Source organism: Salmo salar, chromosome ssa19 (assembly GCF_905237065.1).
Source record: "Salmo salar chromosome ssa19, Ssal_v3.1, whole genome shotgun sequence".
Lineage (NCBI taxonomy): Eukaryota > Metazoa > Chordata > Actinopteri > Salmoniformes > Salmonidae > Salmo > Salmo salar.
The window spans coordinates 9,087,049-9,104,684 of NC_059460.1; the positions used below are offsets into that span (position 1 = coordinate 9,087,049).

Below are 17,636 nucleotides of genomic sequence, written 5' to 3' on the forward strand. Positions count from 1 at the left end.
TATCACTATTGGTGTCCCCCAGGGCTCGGTTCTAGGCCCTCTTCTCTCTATACACCAAGTCACTCGGCTCCATCATATCCTCACATGGTCTCTGCTATCATTGCTATGTGGATGACACTCAACAACTTTCCTTCTGACACCAGATGGCGCTCCATCTTTGCGTGCCTGGCAGATATCTCAACTTGGATGTCAGCCCACCACCTCAAGCTCAACCTCGACAAGACGGAATTGCTCTTCCTCCTTGGGAAGGCCTGCCTGCTCAAATACCTCTATCACGGTTGACAACTCCACAGCGTCCCATAGTGTAAAGAACCTTGGCATGACCCTGGACAACACCTTGTCATTCTCTGCAAACGTCAAAGCAGTGACCCGCTACTGCAGGTTCATGCTCTATAACATCTGTAGAGTACAACCCTACCTCACACAGGAAGCGGGTGCAAGTCCTAATCCAGGCAATCCTCCTCTCCCATCTGGACTACTTCAACTTGCTGTTGGCTTTGCTCCCGCTTGTGCCATCCAAGCCCTGACACTTACCCAGACTGCTGCAGCCCACCTGGTTTTCAACCTTCACAAGTTCTCTCATGTCACCTGGCTCCTCTGCACACTCCACTGGCTTCCAGTCAAAGCTTACTTCCACTACAAGACCACTGTGCTTGCTTGTGGAGCAGCAAGAGGAACTGCCCCTCCCTACCTTCAGGCTATGCTCAAACCCTATACCCCAACCCGAGCACACTGTTCTGCCACCTAAGGTCTCTTGGCCCTCTCCTCCGATGGGAGGGCAGCTTCCGCTCAGCCCAGTCCAAGCTCTTCTCTGTCCTGGCACCCCAATAGTGGAACCAGCTTCTTCCTGAAGCTAGGACAGCAGAGTCCCGTCCGTCCTCCCACCCACTAGCTCTGACGCTACGATAGAGGAAACATGTACTTTCTATTCCTGTGATATGTGGAAGTCCCACCTAGTTATCTTAAGATGAATACAGTAACTAAGTCACTCTGGAAAAGAGCATCTGCTAAATGACTAAAATGTAAAAATATCTGCCTCTCGTCCCTTCTCACCCCTCTTCTCATGCTTCCTCTTCTCTCCTCGTTTTCTGTTCAAAATCAATAAATATACAGCTTAATGGGTGAACTTTATAATCCTGATAAAAGTATATTGTACTACGTAGCATATATTACACAGCATGTGTATATAGTAAGCTATGTAATCATCATGGACTAACCAATGATTAGAGATGGATTTCAGAAAATATTTCTAATAACTGACTCCTTACTAGGTTGATCACTGTCATGATTATACCACCTTATCCCTAGAGACTTCCTTCATAATGCATGATCCTAATCATGTATAGGCCAATAGGTATATGACAGCCATGCAAATATCACTTCTCATATAGCAAGTATTCCGATTCATATATGCTATGGGGAAATTGTAATAATGACATGAAGGGGTTTTCCCATAATAAGAGACAATAGAAGACAGTTTCATTCACTGCATCTTATCTCAGTCTACATTAATATTCATCCCATCAAAAACCCTCATCTACACATCTATATGAATCTCTTCTCTCGGGAGCAATTATTCAGAAAGACAGAGATGTGACTCACCTTTCTGTCAGGGCCCTTAATAATATCATTAAAATGACTGACAGCTTTGAACTGTGTTTGAAACCAATAGGAGTCCAAACAAATTAGATCAGTTTGGAAATAAAGCCTGTTGGTTCATGAGGGGGCGTGGTGGAGGGATGCATCGTTAACAAGGTGGGGGGTGATTGCTTCAGGCAGGTACCTCTTGCCCCCCCACAACCATGCCATCTGTCCATCATTCTTTCATCCTCTTAATGAAACTAATAGATGAACCTCTCCAGTACAGATGAAACTTCATCTGACAACAATGAGGAGGACTCTGGTCAGAGACTTATCATTGTTAAAGACTCAGCATGATTTAGTTATTCAGTGTGTGTGTGGGTAGGTCACGTCACACACAGACACAGGTGGGGTCGCCTGAGGGTATTTTAATTGGCAGTACACCCCCTCCCCCTAATGTCATTATCCCAGTCACAACTTTTCATTGGTAATAACATCATTAACAGCTGCTGGGGAAGAAGCAGCCTGAGTGTATGAAACACCTGTCTGGATGTGCTCATGACTACTATGGTGACTGATTGGGAGTATACTTCCACACATGACCACACACTCACACACACCGTGTCCAGACAGAACAGACACACAGACAGTCGGTACTTACTCCTCCTGCTGTTGATCCCGGTCTTGAACCTGGGCCTACGGAAAAAAATGACAAGCTAAATATTCATCTAAGCCAACGATAGTCTTATCGGCGCTACATCCATGTAGAGTTTTGTTCTATTCTACAATATTCTATACTAATCCCTGGTGTTATTCTGAGTTCCAGTCATTAGGGTCATTCGTTTTGAGACAGGTTTTTGGTGGCTGTATGCTGACATATCAGACAGAGTGATAGGACTCAGATGCTGTTACCATTGTCTGATCAAAGTATTGGGAAATATGACATATTACAGAGACTAAATGGCATGTGTGGTTAGACCAAAGGCTTCTAAAAGAGAGAGACACAATAAGAAGAGTGGTGGGGGGGTACAAAATGTTCTACACAAACAACTGTGCATATGTCAAACTACAGAAATTCTATATCTTTCTTTCCTCTTTCTCCCGCTCTCTCAGTCTAGAACATCTCTCTCTTCTTCCTCTCATTTACCTTTAAGCGTTCCATCTCTCTCTCCTTCTCCTCCCCCTCATCTCCCAATTTCCCCAGCTCCTCCTCTAGGGCCCTGTTAGCCTCCTGAAGATGTCTGAGAGAAATAGAGACACAGAAACAGAGAGAGACAGAGAGAGAGAAAAGCGATCCATATAGATTTGTGGATGAGAGGAGAGAGACAGAGAAAGGCAACATAAATGAAGGAGATGGAGAGAGGAACACAGTGCACTCAAACCACTGTCTGGCTATAATGATGTCATTTAGGTGGAATGGCAGGCGAACACGCTGACCCAGACAGACTGGACCTTTGGTACAGAAGGAGAAGACATAGTGAGAGGACAGAAGGATAGAGAGGACAGATGGCTAGAGAGGACAGAAGGACAAAAGGATAGAGAGGACAAAAGGACAGAGAGGACAGAAGGATACAAGGCTAGAGAGGACAGAAGGCTAGAGAGGACACACGATAGAGAGGACAGAAGGATAGCGAGGACAGAAAGGTAGAGAGGACCGAAGGGTAGAGAGAACAGAAGGATAGAGGACAGAAGAACAGATAGGATAGAGATTACATAAGGATACAAGGACAGAGAGGACAGAAGGATAGAGAGGACGGAAGGATAGAGAGGACAGAAGGACAGAGAGGATAGAAGGATAGAGATGACAGAAGGATAAAAGGATAGAGGACAGAAGGCTAGAGATGATAAAAGGATAGAGTGGACCGAAGGATAGAGTGGACCGAAGGGTAGAGTGGACCGAAGGGTAGAGTGGACAGAAGGGTAAAGTGGACAGAAGGACAGAGGACAGAGAGGATAGAAAGATAGAGATTACATAAGGACACAAGGACAGAAGGGTGGAGAGGACGGAAGGATAGAGAGGATAGAAGGATAGAGAGGATAGAGATGACAGAAGGACAAAATTATAGAGAGGACAGGACAAAATGCTAGATGGGACAGAAGACTAGAGGACAGAAGGCTAGAGAGGATAGAAAGATAGAGATTACATAAGGACACAAGGGTAGAGGACGGAAGGATAGAGAGGATAGAAGGATAGAGATGACAGAAGGATAAAAGGCTAGAGAGGACATAAGACTAGAGAGGACGGAAGGATAGACAGGACGGAAGGATAGAGAGGATAGAGATGACAGAAGGACAAAATGATAGAGAGGACAGGACAAAATGCTAGATGGGACAGAAGACTAGAGAGGATGGAAGGATAAAAAGGACGGAAGGATAGAGAGGACAGATGACAGAAGGATAGAGAGGACGGAAGGATAGAGAGGACAGATGACAGAAGGATAGAGAGGACGGAAGGATAGAGAGGACAGATGACAGAAGGATAAAAGGCTAGAGAGGACAGAAGGCCAGAGAGGACAAAATGATTGTAAGGACGGAAGGATAGAGAGGACGGAAGGACAGAAGGATAGAGTGGACAGAGAGGACAAAATGATAGAGAGGACAGGACAAAATGCTAGATGGGACAGAAGACTAGAGAGGACAGAAGGCTAGAGAGGACAGAGGACAGAGAGGATAGAAAGATAGAGATTACATAAGGACACAAGGACAGAAGGGTAGAGGACGGAAGGATAGAGAGGATAGAAGGATAGAGATGACAGAAGGATAAAAGGCAAGAGAGGACATAAGACTAGAGAGGACGGAAGGATAGGCAGGACAGCAGGATAGAGAGGATAGAGATGACAGAAGGACAAAATGATAGAGAGGACAGAAGACTAGAGAGGACGGAAGGCTAGAGAGGACAGAAGGCTAGAGAGGACGGAAGGCCAGAGAGGACATAATGATTGCAAGGACAGAAGGATAGAGAGGACGGAAGGATAGAGAGGACGGAAGGCCAGAGAGGACAAAATGATTGCAAGGACGGAAGGATAGAGAGGACACAAGGATAGAGAGGACAGAAGGACAGAAGGATAGAGAGGACAGAAGGACAGAAGGATAGAGAAGACGGAAGGATAGAGAGGACAGAGATGACAGAAGGACAAAATGATAGAGAGGACAGGACAAAATGCTAGATGGGACAGAAAACTAGAGGACAGAAGGCTAGAAAGGACGGAAGGATAGAGAGGACCGAAGGGTAGAGAGAACCGAAGGGTAGAGAGAACAGAAGGATAGAGGACAGAAGAACAGATAGGATAGAGATTACATAAGGATACAAAGACAGAGAGGACAGAAGGGTAGAGAGGATGGAAGGATAGAGAGGACTGAAGAATAGAGGACAGAAGGACAGAGAGGATAGAAGGATAGAGAGGATAGTAGGATAGAGAGGACAAAATGATAAAAGGCTAGAGGACAGAAGGATAAAAGGCTCGAGAGGACAGAAGGATAGAGAGGACAGAAGGATAGAGAGGACAGAAGGATAAAGAGGACAGAAGGATAGAAAGGACGGAAGGATAGAGGACGGAAGGAGAGGACAGAAAGGACAGAAGGATAGAGAGGACGGAAGGAAAGAGAGGACAAAATGATTGCAAGGACGGAAGGATAGAGAGGACGGAAGGACAGAAGGATAGAGAGGACAGAGAGGACAAAATGATAGAGAGGACAGGACAAAATGCTAGATGGGACAGAAGACTAGAGAGGACAGAAGGCTAGAGAGGACAGAGGACAGAGAGGATAGAAAGATAGAGATTACATAAGGACACAAGGACAGAAGGGTAGAGGACGGAAGGATAGAGAGGATAGAAGGATAGAGATGACAGAAGGATAAAAGGCTAGAGAGGACATAAGACTAGAGAGGACGGAAGGATAGGCAGGACGGAAGGATAGAGAGGATAGAGATGACAGAAGGACAAAATGATAGAGAGGACAGGACAAAATGCTAGATGGGACAGAAGACTAGAGAGGACAGAAGGCTAGAGAGGACAAAATGATTGCAAGGACGGAAGGATAGAGAGGACGGAAGGATAGAGAGGACGGAAGGATAGAGAGGACAGAAGGCCAGAGAGGACAAAATGATTGCAAGGACAGAAGGATAGAGAGGACACAAGGATAGAGAGGACAGAAGGACAGAAGGATAGAGAGGACAGAAGGACAGAAGGATAGAGAAGACGGAAGGATAGAGAGGACAGAGATGACAGAAGGACAAAATGATAGAGAGGACAGGACAAAATGCTAGATGGGACAGAAAACTAGAGGACAGAAGGCTAGAAAGGACGGAAGGATAGAGAGGACCGAAGGGTAGAGAGGACCGAAGGGTAGAGAGAACAGAAGGATAGAGGACAGAAGAACAGATAGGATAGAGATTACATAAGGATACAAAGACAGAGAGGACAGAAGGGTAGAGAGGATGGAAGGATAGAGAGGACAAAATGATAAAAGGCTAGAGGACAGAAGGATAAAAGGCTCGAGAGGACAGAAGGATAGAGAGGACAGAAGGATAGAAGGATAAAGAGGACAGAAGGATAGAAAGGACAGAAGGATAGAGAGGACAGAAGGATAAAGAGGACAGAAGGATAGAGAGGACAGAAGGATAAAGAGGACAGAAGGATAGAGAGGACAGAAGGATAAAGAGGACAGAAGGATAGAAAGGACGGAAGGATAGAGGACGGAAGGAGAGGACGGAAGGATAGAGAGGACAGAAAGGACAGAAGGATAGAGAGGACGGAAGGCTAGAGATTACAGAAGGATAGAGAGGACGGAAGGAAAGAGAGGACAGATAACAGAAGGATAAAAGGCTAGAGAGGACAGAAGGCCAGAGAGGACAAAATGATTGTAAGGATGGAAGGATAGAGTGGACATAAGGATAGAGAGGACAGAAGGCCAGAGAGGACAGAGAGGACAAAATGATAGAGAGGACAGGACAAAATGCTAGATGGGACAGAAGACTAGAGAGGACAGAAGGCTAGAGAGGACAGAGGACAGAGAGGATAGAAAGATAGAGATTACATAAGGACACAAGGACAGAAGGGTAGAGGACGGAAGGATAGAGAGGATAGAAGGATAGAGATGACAGAAGGATAAAAGGCTAGAGAGGACATAAGACTAGAGAGGACGGAAGGATAGGCAGGACGGAAGAATAGAGAGGATAGAGATGACAGAAGGACAAAATGATAGAGAGGACAGGACAAAATGCTAGATGGGACAGAAGACTAGAGAGGACAGAAGGCTAGAGAGGACAAAATGATTGCAAGGACGGAAGGATAGAGAGGACGGAAGGATAGAGAGGACGGAAGGATAGAGAGGACAGAAGGCCAGAGAGGATAGAGATTACATAAGGATACAAAGACAGAGAGGACAGAAGGGTAGAGAGGATGGAAGGATAGAGAGGACTGAAGAATAGAGGACAGAAGGACAGAGAGGATAGAAGGATAGAGACGATAGTAGGATAGAGAGGACAAAATGATAAAAGGCTAGAGGACAGAAGGATAAAAGGCTCGAGAGGACAGAAGGATAGAGAGGACAGAAGGATAGAGAGGACAGAAGGATAAAGAGGACAGAAGGATAGAAAGGACGGAAGGATAGAGAGGACAGAAAGGACAGAAGGATAGAGAGGACGGAAGGCTAGAGATTACAGAAGGATAGAGAGGACGGAAGGAAAGAGAGGACAGATAACAGAAGGATAGAGAGGACAAAATGATTGCAAGGACGGAAGGATAGAGTGGACATGAGGATAGAGTGGACATAAGGATAGAGAGGATAGAGTGGACATAAGGATAGAGAGGACAGAAGGACAGAAGGACAGAGAGGACAAAATGATAGAGAGGACAGGACAAAATGCTAGATGGGACAGAAGACTAGAGAGGACAGAAGGCTAGAGAGGACAGAGGACAGAGAGGATAGAAAGATAGAGATTACATAAGGACACAAGGACAGAAGGGTAGAGGACGGAAGGATAGAGAGGATAGAAGGATAGAGATGACAGAAGGATAAAAGGCTAGAGAGGACATAAGACTAGAGAGGACGGAAGGATAGGCAGGACGGAAGGATAGAGATGACAGAAGGATAGAGAGGACAGAAGGACAGAATGATAGAGAGGACAGAAGGCCAGAAGGATAGAGAAGACAGGACAAAATGCTAGATGGGACAGAAAACTAGAGGACAGAAGGCTAGAAAGGACGGAAGGATAGAGAGGACACAAGGATAGAGAGGACAGAAGGACAGAATGATAGAGGACAGAAGGATACAAGGATAGAGAGGACAAAAGGATAGAGAGGACAGAAGGATAGAGAGAACCGAAGGGTAGAGAGAACAGAAGGATAGAGGACAGAAGGACAGATAGGATAGAGATTACATAAGGATACAAAGACAGAGAGGACAGAAGGGTAGAGAGGATGGAAGGATAGAGAGGACTGAAGAATAGAGGACAGAAGGACAGAGAGGATAGAAGGATAGAGAGGATAGAGATGACAGAAGGATAAAAGAATAGAGATGACAGAGAGGATAGAGATGACAGAAGGATAAAATGCTAGAGAGGACATGACTAGAGAAGACAGAAGGCTAGAGAGGATAGAAAGGACGGAAGGATAGAGGACGGAAGGATAGAGAGGACAGAAGGACAAAATGATAGAGAGGACAGGACAAAATGCTAGATGGGACAGAAGGATAGAGAGGACAGAAGGCTAGAAAGGACGGAAGGATAGAGAGGACAGAAGGATAGAGAGGACGGAAGGAAAGAGAGGACAGATAACAGAAGGATAGAAGGATAGAGAGGACAGAAGGATAGAGAGGACGGAAGGAAAGAGAGGACAGAAGGATAGAGAGGACGGAAGGATAGAAAGGACAGAAGGATAGAGAGGACGGAAGGAAAGAGAGGACAGATTACAGAAGGATAGAGAGGACGGAAGGAAAGAGAGGACAGATAACAGAAGGATAAAAGGCTAGAGAGGACAGAAGGCCAGAGAGGACAAAATGATTGTAAGGATGGAAGGATAGAGTGGACATAAGGATAGAGAGGACAGAAGGATAGAGAGGACAAAATGATTGTAAGGATGGAAGGATAGAGTGGACATAAGGATAGAGAGGACAGAAGGCCAGAGAGGACAGAGAGGACAAAATGATAGAGAGGACAGGACAAAATGCTAGATGGGACAGAAGACTAGAGAGGACAGAAGGCTAGAGAGGACAGAGGACAGAGAGGATAGAAAGATAGAGATTACATAAGGACACAAGGACAGAAGGGTAGAGGACGGAAGGATAGAGAGGATAGAAGGATAGAGATGACAGAAGGATAAAAGGCTAGAGAGGACATAAGACTAGAGAGGACGGAAGGATAGGCAGGACGGAAGAATAGAGAGGATAGAGAGGACAGAGAGGACAAAATGATAGAGAGGACAGGACAAAATGCTAGATGGGACAGAAGACTAGAGAGGACAGAAGGCTAGAGAGGACAGAAGGATTGCAAGGACGGAAGGATAGAGTGGACACAAGGATAGAGAGGACAGAAGGACAGAAGGATAGAGAGGACAGAAGGACAGAAGGATAGAGAAGACGGAAGGATAGAGAGGACAGAGATGACAGAAGGACAAAATGATAGAGAGGACAGGACAAAATGCTAGATGGGACAGAAAACTAGAGGACAGAAGGCTAGAAAGGACGGAAGGATAGAGAGGACCGAAGGGTAGAGAGGACCGAAGGGTAGAGAGAACAGAAGGATAGAGGACAGAAGAACAGATAGGATAGAGATTACATAAGGATACAAGGACAGAGAGGACAGAAGGATAGAGAGGACGGAAGGATAGAGAGGACAGAAGGACAGATAGGATAGAGATTACATAAGGATACAAAGACAGAGAGGACAGAAGGGTAGAGAGGATGGAAGGATAGAGAGGACTGAAGAATAGAGGACAGAAGGACAGAGAGGATAGAAGGATAGAGAGGATAGTAGGATAGAGAGGACAAAATGATAAAAGGCTAGAGGACAGAAGGATAAAAGGCTCGAGAGGACAGAAGGATAGAGAGGACAGAAGGATAGAGAGGACAGAAGGATAGAGAGGACAGAAGGATAGAGAGGACAGAAGGATAGAGAGGACAGAAGGATAAAGAGGACAGAAGGATAGAAAGGACGGAAGGATAGAGAGGATAGAGAGGACAGAAAGGACAGAAGGATAGAGAGGACGGAAGGCTAGAGATTACAGAAGGATAGAGAGGACGGAAGGAAAGAGAGGACAGATAACAGAAGGATAGAGAGGACAAAATGATTGCAAGGACGGAAGGATAGAGTGGACATAAGGATAGAGAGGACATAAGGATAGAGAGGACAGAAGGACAGAAGGATAGAGAGGACAGAGAGGACAAAATGATAGAGAGGACAGGACAAAATGCTAGATGGGACAGAAGACTAGAGAGGACAGAAGGCTAGAGAGGACAGAGGACAGAGAGGATAGAAAGATAGAGATTACATAAGGACACAAGGACAGAAGGGTAGAGGACGGAAGGATAGAGAGGATAGAAGGATAGAGATGACAGAAGGATAAAAGGCTAGAGAGGACATAAGACTAGAGAGGACGGAAGGATAGGCAGGACGGAAGGATAGAGATGACAGAAGGATAGAGAGGACAGAATGATAGAGAGGACAGAAGGCCAGAAGGATAGAGAAGACAGGACAAAATGCTAGATGGGACAGAAAACTAGAGGACAGAAGGCTAGAAAGGACGGAAGGATAGAGAGGACACAAGGATAGAGAGGACAGAAGGACAGAATGATAGAGGACAGAAGGATACAAGGATAGAGAGGACAAAAGGATAGAGAGGACAGAAGGATAGAGAGAACCGAAGGGTAGAGAGAACAGAAGGATAGAGGACAGAAGGACAGATAGGATAGAGATTACATAAGGATACAAAGACAGAGAGGACAGAAGGGTAGAGAGGATGGAAGGATAGAGAGGACTGAAGAATAGAGGACAGAAGGACAGAGAGGATAGAAGGATAGAGAGGATAGTAGGATAGAGAGGACAGAAGGATAGAGAGGACAGAAGGATAGAGAGGACAGAAGGATAAAGAGGACAGAAGGATAGAAAGGACGGAAGGATAGAGGACGGAAGGATAGAGAGGACAGAAAGGACAGAAGGATAGAGAGGACGGAAGGCTAGAGATTACAGAAGGATAGAGAGGACAGATGACAGAAGGATAAAAGGCTAGAGAGGACAGAAGGACAGAGAGTACAGAGAGGATAGAGAGGACAGAGAGGATAGAGAAGACAGAAGGACAAAAGGATAGAGATGACAGAAGGATAAAATGATAGAGAGGACAGAAGGCTAGAGAAGACAGAAGGATAGAGAAGACAGAAGGATAGAGAGGACAGAAGGATAGAGAAGACAGAAGGGTAGAGAGGACAGAAGGATAGAGATTACAGAAGGATACATGGACAGAAAGGTGGAGAGGACGGAAGGATAGAGCGGATAGAAGGATAGAAATTACAGAAGGATAAAAGGCTAGAGCGGACAGAAGGATAGAGGACAGAAAGACACACACAACGGCGGTATGGAGCTACAGGGGGTGGAATGATGGATGACGGGAAGACCACTTTGATCTCTGAAGAACAGTGTGTGTGTGTCTGTTTGCTGACGGCGGGCAGGAAGTAATGTGTGTGTCAGGTGTGTGTCTTTCTCTGAGATTCTGAATCAGAGAGGAGTGTGTAACACGCACACACCTACGAACACACACACACACACACACACACACACACACACACACACACACACACACACACACACACACACACACACACACACACACACACACACACACACACACACACACACACCCGCTGTGATCACACTCTCCCCCCTGGTGGGAAAGGTGACCTAGTTAGCAGGTGCAGCGTTTAGCTGAGCTGAGTTTCCTGTCTCAGAACATCCAGTCATCTTTAGTAAACAAATTCCCCGTTCAGGGACAACACACAAACTGTCAAGGACACACAAACACATACATATATAATAGGGGTACATGATGTGTTTCTGGTAACGGGGTCCATACCTTGTTAAGAGGCTTTACGTCACTGTTTCTCCATCCTAGTCCTGGGGACCCCAGGGGGTGCACAGGTTTGTATTTGCCCTAGCACTAACATTAACGCACCTGATTCCTAGGGATGTAACGGTTCTCCGATACGCATCGGTCCCTGATTTAAGATACTAGAGCATTGGTCAGCAGACGCCAAACCGATCCAAATGTAGCATGCATTTGTCAGAACATCGATTTAAACGTTACGAATTGCCGGTTACACATTTATTTTTTAATTTTTTATTGTACCTTCTGAAAATACCTCATCTTTTGTGACAACTGATGCGTCCTGTCCTTCAGTGTCGAACTAAGCATGTCATTTTGAATGCCGAACAACCCCAGGTAATATCAGTAGCCTGTAGTCAAACTGTGTCCAGCTTCATGCGCTGACTAACGCGAGGTAGGCAGCATCTTACACATACTAAAATGTTTATGTGTTGAGTGACAACCTATGTAATGTGCTAGGTTATTATTGTTATCTATGTGCTGAAAATGGTGTTTTCCCAGAACCACTCATCTGGCAATACCTGCTGAACAGAGCTTACAATAGATTTTATTTTGATTGTTCAGGTTCACCATCAGCAATAGTTTTGGCATATTTTTTTAATATAATTACATAACAAGGACCGAGGTGCACTGCATAGCCGAAGGGAGAAGAGATGATCACTCTGTAAAAACGTCCAAATGGTCAAAACCATTTGATTTTGAAATGGGGGTGAAATCCAAAGTTGTGCTATATATTCATTGGCTATGTCATAGTTCATTTGTAAACAATAAATATTGATACATTACTATCTCAAACACTTAATCTGCAAAAATGATGTCTTGCCCATTCACCCTCTGAATGGCACACATACATAATCCATGTCACAATTGTCTCAAGGCTTAAAAATCCTTCATTAACCTGTCTCCTCCCCTTCATATACACTGATTGAAGTGGATTTAACAGGTGACATCAATAAGGGATCATAGCTTTCACCTGGTTAATTTGTCAAGGAAAGACCAGGTGTTCCTAATGTTTTGCGCACTCAGTGTAGCCAGTATAATGATATATAATGTTAAGATAGACAGTATAATGATACAGTTGAAGTTGGAAGTTTACATACACTTAGGTTGGAGTCAGTAAAAATCATTTTTCAACCAATCCACAAATTTCTTGTTAAAAAAACTATAGTTTTGGCAAGTCGGTGAAGACATGCATGACACAAGTAATTTTTTCAACAATTGTTTACAGACAGATTATTAGACTTATAATGCACTGTATCACAATTCCAGTGGGTCAGAAGTTTACATACACTAAGTTGACTGTGCCTTTAAACAGCTTGGTAAATTCCAGAATATTATGTCATGGCTTTAGAAGTTTCTGATAGGCTAATTGACATAATTTGAGTCAATTTGAGGTGTACCTGTGGATGTATTTCAAGGGCTACCTTCAAACTTTGCTTGACATCATGGGAAAATCAAAAGAAGGCCTACAAACCTGACTCAGTCACACCAGCTCTGTCAGGAGGAATGGGCCAAAATTCACCCAGCTTATTGTGGGAAGCTTGTGGATGGCTACACGAAACGTTTGACCCAAGTTAAATAATTTAAAGGCAACGCTACCAAACACTCAATTAGTATATGTAAACTTCTGACCCACTGGGAATGTGATGAAAGAAATAAAAGCTTAAATAAATCATTTTCTCTACTATTATTCTGACATTTCACATTCTTAAAATAAAGTGGTGATCCTAACTGACCTAAGACAGAGAATTTTTACTAGGATTAAATGTCAGGAATTGTGAAAAACTGAGTTTAAATGTATTTGGCTAAGGTGTATGTAAACTTCCGACTTCAACTGTATATAATGATAAGATAGAAAGTATAATGATATTTAATGATGAGAAGATAGACAGTATAAACGGAAAGGGGGATACCTAATCAGTTGAACTGAATGCATTCAACTGAAATGTGTCTTCCGCATTTAACCCAATCTCTCTATACATAATGATAAGATAGACAGTATAATGATATATAATGATAAGATAGATAGTACTACATGATTCCATATGTGTTATTTCATAGTTTTGATGTCTTCACTATTATTCTACAATGTATAAAATAGTAAAAATAAAGAAAAACCCTTGAATGGGTAGGTGCTGTAAAACCTTTAACCGGTAGTGTATATAACGGTAAGATAGACAGTATAATGATAAGTACGGTACGCTGTATACAGTATGTGAATGATGTACTCACTGTTTCTCCTCACTAATGATGAGCAGCACCTTGTTCTGACCTCTGATCTTAGCAGCTAGACTCTCACTGGCAACCCTGATACACACACAGAGAGAGATGCATCGTACACTGGGCTGGCAATCAGAGAGTGTGTGTGGGTGTTTCCTGCTATGTATCTGCTATGTGTTGTGTCCTACCCACCTCTGCTCTTTGACCCAGCGGTTGACGTTGGCCATGACCACCTGGCTCTCCTGGCGTAGGTGTGTGTTGTCAGAGTACGCCCCCTCCACCTCCAACCGCAGTGTTTCCAGCTATAACACACACACACACACACACACACACACACACACACACACACACACACACACACACACACACACACACACACACACACACACACACACACACACACACACACACAGCCTTGTACAGCTAACCTTGTGGGGACACACAATTCAGTCCCATTCAAAATCTTATTTTCCCTAACCCCTAACCCTAAACCTAACCCGTACTCTTACCCCAACCTTAACCCAAAAACCTAACCTTAAACCTAACCCTGGCTCCTAACCCTAACCCTTAACGTAATTCTAACCCTTACAGAGATATGACCCACACACACGATACCCCACAGACAACTCAAATGTGCTGGGGAATCAGTTAAGAAATAAACGGTTGGATTGTTGATCGGTTTTCCTAAACTTTTAAGGGTCTAATTAAAGATCTTGGTTGAGTTTTAAACAAAAACATAGCTTCACAGCACCAGTACAGACTTGACGGAGATAAAGACAGAGCTTCAACTGAATAACAGGTTGAGTTCTCAGCCTTTTACAGTGTCAGATTGCCCACCCAGTGTTCCACGTTATCACAATATTTGGCTTTAGTTGTACAACTTATGTTAGTAACATATGTTAAATTCTCATCCTTTGGCTCACTACGTTGTGCATATAAGGGGATTGTGCCTATAGAATACATGTCTAAAAGATGTATCATTTCAGAATAAGTGGTGCTGTAGCTCTGCTGGTGTTGCTGGTCTGTCAGGGAGAGAGTGGAGGTGTCAGAGAATTACATCACTCAACAGGGTCACAGTGAAGGGGGAGAGAGAAAGGTGAGGGGTTCAGATTGAGAGCCAAGGGACTGAAGCTACAGAGACAACCCACAAACAGATGGCTGGTCAGACTACCACCCCTGACATCTGGACTGAGCTGAAGGAGATGAGACGTGGTGATGGAGCATAGTAGAGCTGACTGTCACTAAGACTGAACTGAATAACATTGAGTCCAGACTGAAGGACAGTGAGCACATGGTAGAAGAGCCACGATTTTAGCTTAGGCTCACCAAGTTGAAGGTAGAGGAACAGAACGCAGGTAATGAACAGATAGATATGTATGAATTATGTAAGATAATTATGTAAGAACATTAAAATATTAACAGATTTTGTTCCCATAATTCCAGGACAAGCAGCTGAACTGTCAGCCATGGGGGCCAGAGTGACAGCCAGTGAGAAGGAGGTGGAGGAACAGAAAAAGGAGGTGACAGCTCTTAGAGAGGAGCTGAGCGTCACCACTACTGAACAGCTCTAGAAGAACAAGGTGGAGGAGCTGGAGAAAGACAATACAGGTAAAGCACCATTATGTAGAAACATGAACATTTGTTTGGTTCATTGTGAAGTCAGTACAGTAAAAGATCTACAGATAATTCCAGGACAAGCAGCTGAACTGTCAGCCATGGGGGCGAAAGTGACAGCCCGTGAGAAGGTTGTTGTCACGGATTCCCCCGGTACCGCTGCTCATTCCGCGCACCAGCTCCGGAGGTCTACGTCACCGGCTTCTAGGCATCACCGAACAGTCTCATTACGCACACCTGGTTCCCATTCCCCCTGATTAGTAATTGTATATATATGCCCTCTGTTCACCAGTGTCCTGGTTGGTTATTGTTCCCATGTCCGTTGGTCTTGTGAGTACCTGTGCTTTGTAGTTTGGGCTTTTGTGTTGCGTGTATTGTGTAGTCGTTATTACGGGTCTCGTCCCGTGTATTGTTGTGTACTTGTTATTACTGGTCTCGTCCTGTGTATTTATTAGAGGTTTGACCTCGCTCTTTTGTTTGGGTTACATCCCTGTGTTTTGTATCCATGTTTGTTTTGGGCTTCGTCCCCGTGCCTTTTCATGGCATGTTGTATTTTTGGGTGGAGTATTAAAACCCCCTATTATGTATTCCTGCGGCTGTCTCCAATCATTTATACAACGTGACAGAGGTGGAGGAGCTGAAGACAGAGAATGCAGGTAAAAAAAAATATATGAACTTTACAAAACAAGTTTCACACTGGAAATCTTCGTACACATACTTTATATTGGGATCTCTAAATTCTTTAGGATTTGTTCATCTTTCATTTATTGTCAGACTACATGGTTTCTTCCAGATCTTGTGGTTAGTTAAAGTCAACACTAAATAACAGAACAAAATGAATCTGGGTGCAGTTTGATCTGAAAGTGACACAACGTACACACATGCCCAGCCTGACAGTAGAATGAATGGAATAGATTAGAACCATAAGACAGTCTCTTACAAATCATACAGCGCCTTCAGAAAATATTCACACCCCTTCACTCTTTCCACATTTTGTTGTATTACAGCCTGAATTTAAAATGGATTCAATTGAGAGATTGTAATACTGGCCTACACACAATACCCTATAATGTCAAAGTGGTATTATGTTAATTTGTTAAAATACTCATTAATAAAAGCTGAAATGTCTTGAGTCAATAATTATTCAACCCCTTTCTTATGGCAAGCCTAACTAAGTTCAGGAGTCAAAATGTGCTTAACAAGTCACATAATAAGTTTCATGGAGAGTGCAATAATAGTTTTTAACATGATTTTTGAATGACTACCTCATCTCTGTACCACACACATACAATTCAAACACAGATTCAACCACAAAGATCAGGGAGGTTTTCCAGTGCCTCACAAAGAAGAGCACCTATTGGTAGATGGGTAAAAAACAAAAACAAGACATTGAATATCCCTTTGAGCATGGTGAAGTTACTAATGAAACTTTGGATGGTGTATCAACACACCCAGTCACTACAAAGATACAGCCGTCCTTCCTAACTCAGTTGCCGGATAAGAAGGACACCGCTCAGGGATTTCACCATGAGGCCAATGATGGCTTTAAAACAGTTACAGAGTTTAATGGCTGTGATAGGAGAACACTGAGGATGGATCATAAGGCACGAAAGTAAAACAAAAAAATGTGGCAAAGAAATGTACTTCATGTGATGAATACAAAGCGTTATGTTCGGGGGAAATCCAAAACAACACATCACTGAGTACCACTCTTCATATTTTCAAGCATGGTGGTGGCTGCATCATGTTATGGGTATGCTTGTCATTGGCAAGAACTAGGGAGTTTTTTTAGGATAGAAAGAAAAGGAATAGCGCTAAGCACAGGCAAAATCCGAGAGGAAAGCCTGGTTCAGTGTGCTGTCCAACAGACACTGGGTGTCACGCCCTGACCTTAGAGATCTTATTTATTCTCTGTTTGGTTAGGTCAGGGTGTGACTCGAGTGGGAATATCTATATTTTCTCTTTCTTTGTTTTGAGCCGAGTGTGGTTCCCAATCAGAGGCAGCAGTTCCCAACTTAGGCAGCCTGTTTTCCACCTGAGTTTTGTGGGAGTTTGTTTTCTATTTAGTATTCTGTTACCTGACAGAACTGTTGGATTTTTGTTTTGTTACTTTGTTCGAGTGTTTTT

At 43.9% G+C, this 17,636-nt stretch overlaps 1 protein-coding gene across 1 annotated transcript in view; it reads right to left on the minus strand.

Moving 5' to 3' along the window:
- Positions 1–2,242: 2,242 nt before the first annotated feature.
- Positions 2,243–17,636, minus strand: part of LOC106578416 (trichohyalin) — a 123,671-nt gene continuing 108,277 nt past the window's right edge. Inside the window, exons 28-31 of the transcript XR_006760675.1 lie at positions 14,088–14,197; positions 13,908–13,982; positions 2,729–2,822; positions 2,243–2,277 (exon numbers count right to left, since the gene is read on the minus strand). The gene's annotated coding sequence lies outside the window, so the exon portion shown is untranslated. The remainder of the gene's footprint in view (positions 2,278–2,728; positions 2,823–13,907; positions 13,983–14,087; positions 14,198–17,636) is intronic.